This window comes from Pinus tabuliformis, chromosome 2_2, assembly GCF_031772625.1.
Source record: "Pinus tabuliformis cultivar Carrire ecotype Pingquan chromosome 2_2, CPIR1, whole genome shotgun sequence".
Lineage (NCBI taxonomy): Eukaryota > Viridiplantae > Streptophyta > Pinopsida > Pinales > Pinaceae > Pinus > Pinus tabuliformis.
In genome coordinates this window covers 286,861,939-286,872,551 of record NC_142300.1, presented here as the reverse complement: position 1 = coordinate 286,872,551, position 10,613 = coordinate 286,861,939, and the positions used below count along the sequence as shown (strand labels likewise).

Below are 10,613 nucleotides of genomic sequence, written 5' to 3'. Positions count from 1 at the left end.
AGTATTGTAGAATATTTGGCGTAAGCATCGTCAGCCATGTCTACACTCGAAGTATTGCAAACCTGTCCAACATAACGGAAAGCTATGCTTTCAGCCATTGGTGGATTTGATCCTCAAGATTCCATGCTAGCAATTTTTGACATGGAGAAAAGTAAGCCTTTCCTTTCCTACCAACTTGCTTTTTCAGGTGTAGGTTATATCGAAAGGTAGACTATCCATAGAATGGTCATTGACGACAGCGCGTCGACCTGTGTCATGTCCAATTCATGTTGGCTCGCTCTGGGTTCTCCCACCTTGACTCTGCTATTGAATTCCCTTAAAGTATTTGATGGCCACACTTTCATCCCGAAAGGATACCTTTCCAGCTACCCCATCACTTTGAGTGGGAAAATAGTAACGATGGATATTGAAGTCGTAGATCATCATCTTGACTATAATCTAGTTTTGGGCCGCAGTTGGACTTATCTCATGACTGCCGTTGTTTCTTTGGTCTTTCAACTCATCCTCTTTCCATTGGAAGGGGAAATAGTCACAGTGGACAAGCTGCCCTACTGTATCCCTGATTAATCCCCATTTCCTAGTAGCATCGTGCCCTTAGTGCGTGGCACACTTGACTCTTATGTTAGTGTTGGTACCAGTGTTTTGAAGGGTTCCTCCCTGTTGGGTTGCTTTCCTCTCCCACCACCTGAGGTTCCACAGATGGTTTCTATTGTCTCCACCATTCATCATGACCCACCCGATCCCTGAATCTTCCCAGCCCCTTCAGTCATTGACTCTTATGGAGAACAAATGCCACTTTCACCAGCCAAATTGGCTTATCAAGCCATTCAATCTGCATCTGATTCTTCTGCTGCTTTGGTTACAACCAATGGTATAGCCTCCTCTCACATTACATATCCTTCTAACAATATCCTCAATGAAGTCCTACCTACAGATGAAGCTATTCGAGAGATCCTGTCATTAGAAGAGCGACCTTAGGAAAATTCTCATCACTGCGCTTCGATATCTGATACGGACGCGATATCTGTACAAATCCTGCCTTTTGACCCACCTAAGATTGTTACCTTGATTTATACGACTATCTAAACTATGGATTCAGAAGGGAAATTGGGAAATATTTCCAAGAACATGCTCATCGATGTCTCGGTCAAAACATGCGCCGTGGAAAACATTCATATTGGAGCTAACTGCAATCCTGAGGAAATTACTAGCTTCACCTATCCTTTTAAGGACTTTCGTGATGTTTTCCCTTGGTCTTACGAGGAAATGCTTGGCATAAATCCTTCTATTGTTGAGCATGAGATCAATATTTATAAAACTACTAGAGGATTTACACCATTTCAACTTGCCTACAATTTGGAAGTAGTTCTTCCTATCGAGTGTGTTATCACCAAAAAATTGATCATCTAGCCTAATTTACTAGATGGATCAAAGTACACCATGTAAAGCCAATTTTACCATAGTAAAATTGCTTTCACTATGAGAAATTACTTAATAAACCACCTTTGTTAAGTAATTTATAGTTAAACCCATGAATAATAATTAAATAAATCACTATGAGCATGAGTTTGAGTTGGTAGACTTGGAAATAGAAAATGAGCCCTCAAGCATGCAACAAATTATCAAATAAAAAGACTCTCAGATTAGAGAACTCATGGATAACATGGCAAGGGCAAGGTTTGTCATATCATTCCTAGAACAAGAAAACAGTAAGCTACATGCCAAAGAACTTATCATGGAAAAAGAGCAAGATAAACTATTGCAGAAAGAAAGCAAGGGAAAAGCAATATTGGAGATCAATTAACCTGAAGAAACTAAAGGACAAGGCAAGAAAAAGAGGCCAAGAACCAAAGGGCTCAAGAAAGCATTGAAAGAGGAGAAAAAGCACATCTTGCTGGATGGAGAGCTAGAGTTGGAGGACATAATTGCCTTAGAGGTTAATGAGGATAGGGAGTATTGGTTAGATAAGGTTAATAACCACTTTGAGAAGCTTCTGGAAAAGGCCAATAGAGATAACCAACTAATAAGGCACATGGCACATCACTACCAGACTAGGAATATGATTTGTAACATAAGGTCAAACAACTGGAAAACAAGCTCAAAGCAACCCTAAAGCACCAAAGTGAGAAGGGTAACTTAGAGACGCTTGCTGAAGCATCCATTAGGGCTAAAAATACCTCATTATGCAGCTCTTGACCAATTTTGGAGAAATTCTAAAGATTTTTGGTTTTTTGGCTATTTTGGTGCCTAATTAAGAAATTTGGCTAGTCACAGAAGCGCAATGCCTTGGTGTTGCATTTTTTCCTCAGGAACTCAAATCACAAATGGTTTGCAGTTTTGGAAATCCCATGGCATAATCTAAAAACACATTTCATCAGATTTTCCAGAGAGAGACCAAATTTAGAGAAAGAGAGGAAAAAGTGGTCAAACATCATTATTTTGGCCCTCTTTTTGATAGGCTCTATGCTTATGGAGTAACCTTGGGAGAATGGATTTGTTAAGGCCTTCCCATGGGTAATTTTCAAAAATTCAAGGTGTTCTGGAAACTCAACTTGAAAATATAGTTGACCATTCTTTCCGATATTTATTTGCACCTCAGGAAGACACCTTAAAGTGTTCTCAAAATCGGCGCTGCACTTTTGCAAATTTCTATGTTTTTCATTTAAATTTCACTGTGTAAATTTCCTAGTTTTTAGTTTGACTTGGTCAAAGTCAAAACTCTTGATGTAATTGAAGGTAGTTCGAGGTTAGATGATGTAAGCATGAATAAATGAACATGATAGGTAGTTTTTTTGATTTAATAGGCCTCATTAAGGAAGAAAATCCAAATCAAAGTCTACAAGAAGTGTTTGTATTTGACCTTCTCACTCTCACCTGTTGGTTGAGAGAATATTGGAATCAGTTCCACCACCTAGGAATTTTCCTGAAGGTGGGGAAGTAGTTCAATTGAGTCTATATGCACTATTTCTCATTCAGAGAGAAGCGTTGGACTTTTGTGGAGCAGGCTTGTATGCTTATGTTTTCTTCAGCCAATACAGGAGTAGTTGCAGCTATATTTTAGGAACTCTACTTCTGTTAGGGTCCCACCCTAACCCCCTTATTTATGTAATAGGATCGAGTCATAGTTATAGTTAAGTAAAGAGTCAATAAAACCCATATTAATAATTGTAAGTGGTTAATCCGCATTTAATGAAGGGACCACAGTTAGTTGCAAATGGGCTATGGTATTAGATAGATGGTATTAATAAGAACCATGGTATTGCCCCATGGTATTGCATGTATGAATCCTATATAAAGGATAGAGACTCCCCTCAAGGAGCATTGTGTCTTATTTTGTATTGAGCTCAGCTCTATTGGAGGTTGCCCCCTCGAGATGGAAAGTGAACATTGCTTTCTAAATAATAAAATACTTGCTGATTATTTCTCATTGTTCTATTTTCTGGGTATATTTCTTCGCATATTTGGTATTCTGGTATCGTCTTGCAGGTTAAGAGCATAACAAGTGGTATCAGAGTGCTTTCTAGGGCCGGTGGGATCTCCAATTTTTAGCATATTTTTTTTTGTCTAGAGACGTGTTCCGACGTCTTTAAACCACAGGATCTTTCGTTGAGCGCATAAACCTGAGGAATTGGGGAGGCATGCACGCAGGAAATACAAGAGGTGGTCACGCTTGTTGGACTCCCTTGTAACCCCTGTGGGTACCCCTTTGAGTAGTAGTGCATTAGACAGAACCGCGCACGGACTGTCTTCCAAGTACTCTCTGGGTATATTGGAAGCCCCCTAGCTCCCTTGAAACCTCGCCATAGATAAACCATCGGCCGTTTGCTACTACAACACATCGAGAACAACACTCAGAGAGATTACTCGGGTGTACGATAGGGTAGTCGTGTTGTACAACTAAGGGTACGGTTGATCCTCCTTGGTTAGTACCCTAAAAAATTGGGCCGAGTACTACGGTCAGACCCTTATGTATATTGCGATCTATAGCACTTGACACTCCTGGAGACCATAGTTCCCTTCTCTATCTCTGGATCACACATACTCATTACCAAATTAGATCTCACAAGTGGGGTTTTTGGTCGCTGCAGCAACAATTGGTTCTGCCGTTTAGATCTAACAGATTAACCATTCAGATCTATCAGATCCATCATATCCGCAGCAGCAATCAGTTCCACCATTCATATCTCTAAGATCCATTAGATCCGCCATCCAGATCTAGTAGTTTGGGCTCTGTAGCTGTCACAACAATCAGATTCGCCATTTAGATCTGACTAATTGTGTGGGTTCCTATACCTGGGCGTGATTTTCGCAGGACTTTGGGTAGCATTGACATTTCTGGGATTCGACTACTGCAGTATTCCTAAGCAAGGAGTAAAACTCTTATTGGTGACTTAGCCCATAAGAATCAGGTCAACGAGCTGAGCAAGGTGGTACCATTCAATTGTTAGGGCCAAAAATTTTTAGCGGTCCCAAATTTCAAGTGCATCGGATCGGTGCATGGTACAAACTAGAGCTCAAGCTATGGCCAATGAGAGGATCGACAAACTTGAATGAACATTGAATGAGGTACTGTCATTGCTGAAGAACATAAATGAAACACTCTCAAAGGGCAAGATGCAGGAACGCGCGGAGGCATATATTGGCAATGAAAACAGTGAGGGTGAGTTTAGCCAGTCTCTTCACGTCTTTGGCACCCACCAAAAATCCCATCCCCGACCACCCAAGCTAGACATGTATAAATTTGATGGCTCACACCCAGCCGCATGGATAGCACAAATGGAGCAATATTGCACTCTAAATTACATCCTAGATAATGCGACTCAACTTAGTGTGGGTATCATGTACTTGGACAATGAAAGATGGCGATGGTGGCAATGGCATCAACGTTGCTATGGAAGGCCCTTGACTTGGGAGACATTAAAAAAAGCTCTTATGGATCACTTTGACCATGAAACTGACTTTTTGGGTCGTCTCACTAAGCTCCGAAAGACATGAATAGTGAATGAATATATTACAGCCTTTGAAGCCTTAGCTTTCCGCATTGGAGGTCTACAAGATGAGTTCTACACGAAATGTTTTGTTAGTGGTCTTAAAGAAGCCATACAAGCACACGTCCGACTGCACCATCCTCGCTCATGGATACATGCTTGCAGGATAGCTCGTGAAGTAGAATGTGCATTAACGGCCAGTCTAATCGCCCAAATTTCATCGCCAAGGGTCGCCCCCCACAGGCTCAAAGCACTACCCAAACACTCAAGGTTCAAAAGGTGTCACCAGCAGAAATGACAAAAAGAAGAAAGCAAGGATTATGTTACTACTGTGATGAGAAATACTCCCCTGGGCATAAATGCAAGGAGCCCAAATTCTTTCAAATTGATGCTACTGATCACAGTTCATTGGAGGCAGCCCCACCACTTGAGGAACCAAAGGAGGAAGAAGAGGACAACCAGCAGGACAATGTACTTGAAGAACCAGTTATTTCACTGCATGCTTTGGCAGGGATTTCTTCGCCTCAAACTCTCAAAATCAGAGGTTTTATTAAGCATCTCCTAGTAGAAGTCTTGATTGATAGTGGAAGTACACATAATTTTATCCATCAAAGAGTCGCGGAAGCAGTGCATTGGTTTGTCTGAGTAGTTTCTAACTTCCAGGTCCAAATTGTTGATGGGGGAACAATGAAATGTGAAGGCCGTTGTGAAAATGTCAAACTTCAAATGGGGGATTATCAGTTAAAGACCCACATGTTTGCCATACACATGGGAGGGTGCGACACTGTCCTCGATGCTAAATGGATTCGCACACTTGGTCCAATCACAATGGATTTCCAGGAGTTATATATGAGCTTTACGCAGAACAACCACACACATACCTTCCGCGGACTCCAGGCAGGAGCTCCCTTTATCATTAGCTCACATCAGATGGAAAAATTGTTAAAAAAGGGCCACCATAGAATTATAGTTCAATTTAATGCCATCCAGGCCTTGAAACCCAATTCTCTTCATATTCATCCTGAGATGCAACAGATCTTAAACAACCATCTGCCAGTCTTTGACAAGCCTCATGAGCTTCCACCCTTGAGAGGGGAACATGATCATAGCATTACTTTGGTCCCAGGGGCCCAACCACCAAATGTGTGCCCATATAGATATCCGTTCTTGGTGGTCTCCAGTATTGTAGCAATAATGCTACAACTCCTGGAACTCCCTTCTTTAATTTTATCAACCCGGTAGTTCGTAACAAACTTGGAAGTGACGGTGCTGTATGCACAAGTACTAGCTCTTGCCGCAGCTGTCACTTGGTCAGCTGGCACAAGTCCGCTAGGGGCTTAAGACAACTTCTATGAGCTCTTAGAAGAAGCTTTTTAACTGATGGATGAAAGCTAACTCAAAGGAAGCTAATCTACTTGCGGAAAGAAACTGAAAGCCAAAAAGAAACGCAAACCCTAGCAAACCCTAATTCTACCAGCTAGTCCTACTGATGCAAAGATGAGAATGAAAACTACTGAAAGAGACGCCATTACTTCTATGGAGGTAAGATACATGTGTCTAGACTACCTCTACCTGAAGAAAACATCTTTTTGTATTTTTGAATAAGTTATTAGAATTATCATGCATGTGCTTTTAACTAGCTTTTAACTGTGCAGAGGTGGATCAAGGAGGAGAAATGCTTGGAAGAGGTCGGGAAGGTTCAGAGAGGGTCTAAGGAGTCCCTAACACCCTTCCAGAGAGTTTTACAAAGTTTCACTGCCAAGAAACCGCGTTTCTGAGCTTCTACAGGAAGTCTGCAGGGGTTCTACAGGATGTTCTAGGATTTCTACAGGATGTTCTGTAATTTTTCTATAGGATGTTCAGAAATGGGGTTTTGAAGCATGGATGGAGGGAAAAAGGTGGAAGAATGAGTATGGAGGTGAAATAGGGGTGTAGGGGAGTTCAATACTTGGAGGATGGAGTTGAGGAGTGGCGTAGATGGTGAGATTTGTTCAAGGAGGGATGAAACGATGTTGCACAAGAAGATGAGAATCATGGCAAAGTAAGCGAATGAGGCAAATGTAAGGTAAGGGTTCTGAGTGAAGGGTGAAGCAGGTAGGTTGGATGGAGTATGGGCAGGTAAGGAAGGATAACAGGTACTCTGCAAGCGGTTTTTCAAACTGAACAAACAAACACTTATAAAACCTATGACCTAGTTACTTCACTCTAATTTGACCTAACAGCAAAAGGAAATGAACAGAAGTTTATTCGAAATGAAATACGTGAAATAACTATGCAACTAAGCAATCATAAACTAAAGCATGCAATCAAAACTGATATCAAGTTCGACAACTAAAAATCCAACACTACTAATTGCATGGTGAAGCAAAAAGACAATGTTTTTGTTGGCAGCAAAGTCACATTGGTCCCAGCTCATGATTCCACTGAGGGGGAGGTGAGATCCAAAGTACTTGGTAGCCTTTTTCTGAATATATTCCCTGTGATTAACCAATCAAGTAAATCTGAACATGAAGAACCTTTTTAATCATCAAGAGCAACTTAAATAACAACACAACATTTAAATCTAAATAGCAGATTTTATTCTAAGAATGCAGCAAAGACACATGAAAGTAAACAAAGGAGGTATTGGGTGCTTGAGATGGGCCCAACCCCAAGAGCTATAGCCTCCTAAGAGAGATTTAGAGCTGGTGCAAAGCTGGATTCATCTTTATTGAGCAAGAAAAGAAGAGTTACATCAAAACTGTCCACAAGGAGAACTTGAAAATGAGCTGAAAGCAAAGCTAATCTATTGCCTAAAAATCGAAATACAAACTAGCTAACTTCTGCCTACAAAATGAATAACCATTGGCCAAATACTAGCTAACCAAAATGACTAATTGAAATGAGGCCCTAAGCCCTCTTATTTATACAAATTGAGGACCCCAACAGTCCTCCTAAACTTTAGGGACTCGGCTGCCCAAAACTTGTAGTTAACAGCAGTCCTACTTGACTTGCTTGGCTGCCCTTGTGCTAATTGATTTGGTGGCCCTTGAACTCCAAGATGATGGTGGAGAATTCGAGGTAAGGGCCCGTAAATGAAGGGGACACCTTCCTACAAATCCTCTTCCTTGTTCTCCCACGAATTTGGCTGCCAAGTGCTCATTAAGACCTTCAATTTTGTCTCCAAATTGACCAAAAATGCTACACAAAGCACCCATTAGACTTGTTGGCATAATGACTAACCCAATTCACTCTATTAGCATAAATATAATAAAAAACATGCAATAAAATAATGAGAATGGTGGATTAAGTCGAATTAGGAGGTTGAATGAGCCCAAATAATTATCCATTTTTGGGGCTCATCATCACCCCCCTACTGAAAGTGTTGCTCATCCTCTAAGCAACCAATCTATCTCCTCATCTTTGATGGATCTGGTGGCCTCCCTGTCATGCTAAGCTTCTGAATTGATGTCCTCTTCTCGGTCATGAAATCATGCTTTTCTCTCTGCTTCTTCCCACTGCCTGCTCCTTTTCCTAGAGAATTCTCAGCTTTGGTATGATTGTGCAAGTATATTCAATCAGATGGTGGCAATGGTGGTGAAAGGAGATGAAATCAGTGGAGGATGGAAGAAAAGAGTGGTTGCATGCCTCCTCAACAAACTTCAAGCTTCAAATCCCTCTCCATAATTGATTCTGGCCTGCCCAAAGGCTTCTACAGGATGTTTCTGGTAAAAATATAGAACTTCCTGTAGAAAGTCCTATAGCTTCCTGTAGAAGGTTGAACCATGACTAAATTTTGTCCGAACTCTGAAGAAAATGAGTGTTCATGGAGGGGATGAATGTGAGGATGCCTGGGAACTTGGTAGGGACCCTTCTGCTTGTGTTGGGAGGCCCCCTTTCGGCATTGTGTTCCTGCAACATCTTCAGCGTTAACTCCCACAACAGCACATTGACATTGGTGTCTCCTGTAATGTTACCCAAAAACCTCTAAAACAACATAAAAGGAGCAAGCACCATTCCCCTAAACCAAAACTTAAACGGCCCCTCTGAAAAATGGTAGCTGCATGCAGAGCCTCAGTCAATCTTCACTGATGAGTATATTGTCCGCACAAACCAAAGGCATGCATAGAAACCTATTGTACCGGTCAGAACAAAAAATGAGTATGACATGATGGGCATGTAGCCAAAATATAAAATTCTAGAAACAAGCTTTGTCATCTCCAGCTTGGTGAAGAAATAGAATGTGGCATAGAGAAACAGGTAAAGTGCTGAGGAGCTTGCAGTCAAATAAGATCTCCACCACCAGTTGTAATCTTCACTGCACAATTCGAAGTAGCACAGGACAATGGTGATCTCTGCACATGTAACAATGAGGATCACAAAGACACTGAACAGGAACCCAAATATATAGTAGAACTGATGCAGCCATATTGAAGTTAATATGAAGAATAGTTCAATGAATACAGCTCCAAAAGGCAACATGCCTCCAATTGGTATTGAGAAAATGAGCTGCATATACCAAGCTTGCTCTGGAATCTGCCTGGGGATTTTATTGGTCTTCACTGGATCTTCAATTGCAGGTTTCTTGTAGCCAAAGTAACTGCCCACAAAGACCAATGGCACAGAAATTTCAAACCATAAAAGGACCAAGGCAAACATAGTCCCGAAAGGAACTACACCAGATGATTTTTTTTCCCCATAGCAGTGCATTGAGAATAAAGAAAATGCAAAAGGTAATGCCTGGAAATAAGAATACTGTCTTCAGCGTGTTCCTCCTCTATTCTGTGCCCTTGAACATATTATATAGACGTAACGATGCACACCCTGCAAACAAACCCATAAACACCCATAATAGCAGCATAGCTGTCATCAAACCTCCACGGTTCGAAGGAGAAAGGAAACCAAGGACTGCAAATATCATTGTCACTGGTGTCATGGCAAAAAAAACTGAACTCCAGTTCCCACATAGACACAAAGTAAGCTTGCATTGGTTGGGGCCCTGACCACATCTCCATGGACCGACTTCCATCCTGTTTCCTCTGGAGCCTCATCCTGTGTTTCTAATTGGTTGTATTTTGAGATATCCCGATACAATGTTCGCATCATGATCATTGCAACCGTTCCGGAGAGAAATAAAACAATCATCAATGAGTTGATGATAGAGAACCAATGGATCTGATCATCTGTCATAAGAAGGTAAGTATCCCAACGTGATGCCCATTTCATAGGGCTTCTCCCGGAAAGTAACATCATAAGTGAATATAACTTCTTTGTCTTCTACAACTTTTTGGGGAATCTCAAAATTTGACACTGTATGCTTGGTATTTGGATCACAGGTTGTCAAATGGGCTTTGACATTATCCCATGGTTGTTCATACTCATGCTTTACACTCACTGAGAATTGCCACCCTCGACGTGAATAGTCCAAGATTCTTCGTATGCTGGGTTTCCTGTGGCGCAGCTTCCTGTAGAAACGCCTATAGAGTGCCCGGCTTCTGTAGGATGTCTCTGCGCCTTTGAATGATCTTGGTATGCAGGAGAATTTTGAACAAGCCAAAAATCTTGGTGAAGGACGTCAGTTTAACAGAATTCAGAGGCAGAGGATTCAGCCGAAGAGGTTTGCAAGTGTAAATGAATTAGTAGTTA

At 41.3% G+C, this 10,613-nt stretch overlaps 1 pseudogene; it reads right to left on the bottom strand.

Moving 5' to 3' along the window:
* Nucleotides 1-8,916: 8,916 nt before the first annotated feature.
* LOC149192451 (transmembrane 9 superfamily member 7 pseudogene) lies at nt 8,917-10,157 on the bottom strand (annotated as a pseudogene).
* Between the last annotated feature and the right edge of the window lie 456 nt (nt 10,158-10,613).